We start from the raw sequence: 909 nt of genomic DNA, 5'->3' as shown, positions 1-909 counted from the left end.
GGTCACTAAAAGAACAACATGAGACCAGTCGCGACAACAGCCAGACCAACCGCGCCACCGCAGACTGATCAATGCCAGCCGTCGTGGCTGAGCTTAATACAGTCTCAGACCGGCACCGGAGCCGCTTCCCCGTCCCTCGGCACCGTTGTACTGGCCGCACTGCCTTCGACTTCACATTGACTTGAACCTTCATACCGGCACCGCAATGCCCTGGGACGCCGCAGATGAAGTACCGCGTCCCAATGACTGCAAGTGGGACGACATCGTTGCCGGTCAAAAATGTCGCGATGGGGCTGGAGCTGTTGCAGGCGTCGTACCCAGCCTTTCTCACCTCCACCACATTGTGCACGGTAGTGGAGTACTGAAATTGGAGCTCATCGCCGATGGTAAACCTAGTACTCGAAACCCACAGGGTGTAGTTGGTTTGCAGGTTCCATGATCCGGCAGGCACGCCCACCGTGTGACTAGCGCCGATCACCATCCTGAGCATGGCCACGGCCACGGTGATCAGGATAAGAACTATAGCCCCCATGGATTAAATGTCGATCAACTAGCTAGCTAACTGAAAAGATCGGAGCTAGAAGTTAGCACTAGAGAGAAATTTAATAGGATCCAAGGAAGTTGCAGAGAGAAATGGCTACACGATGGAATGTGTTGTAAGATCGTTGATGCCACTATGTCAAAATATATACAGTTTTGCTAGAACTCATCTAGATGAGATTTAATTTGGTCTCATTCACCTTTTATAGCCATTGGATGTGGTGCTATAAGATGCGTGTGTGCTGACGTGGGTTGTATCCGTTCTTGCTTTTCAGGTGAATGAGACCAAATTACGTCTCATCTAGATGAGTTCTAGGTACTCCCAAATATATAGGCGATGGATTGGTTCAAGCTACGATTATCAGGTGT

At 50.1% G+C, this 909-nt stretch overlaps 1 pseudogene; it reads right to left on the bottom strand.

The window, feature by feature from the left end:
- Window positions 1-5: 5 nt before the first annotated feature.
- On the bottom strand, window positions 6-532 carry LOC123164854 (mavicyanin-like; annotated as a pseudogene).
- Between the last annotated feature and the right edge of the window lie 377 nt (window positions 533-909).

This window comes from Triticum aestivum, chromosome 1A (genome assembly GCF_018294505.1).
Source record: "Triticum aestivum cultivar Chinese Spring chromosome 1A, IWGSC CS RefSeq v2.1, whole genome shotgun sequence".
NCBI classification, from domain to species: domain Eukaryota; kingdom Viridiplantae; phylum Streptophyta; class Magnoliopsida; order Poales; family Poaceae; genus Triticum; species Triticum aestivum.
The sequence above is the reverse complement of the archived record's forward strand: the minus strand, read 5'-3'. Positions and strand labels throughout refer to the sequence as shown.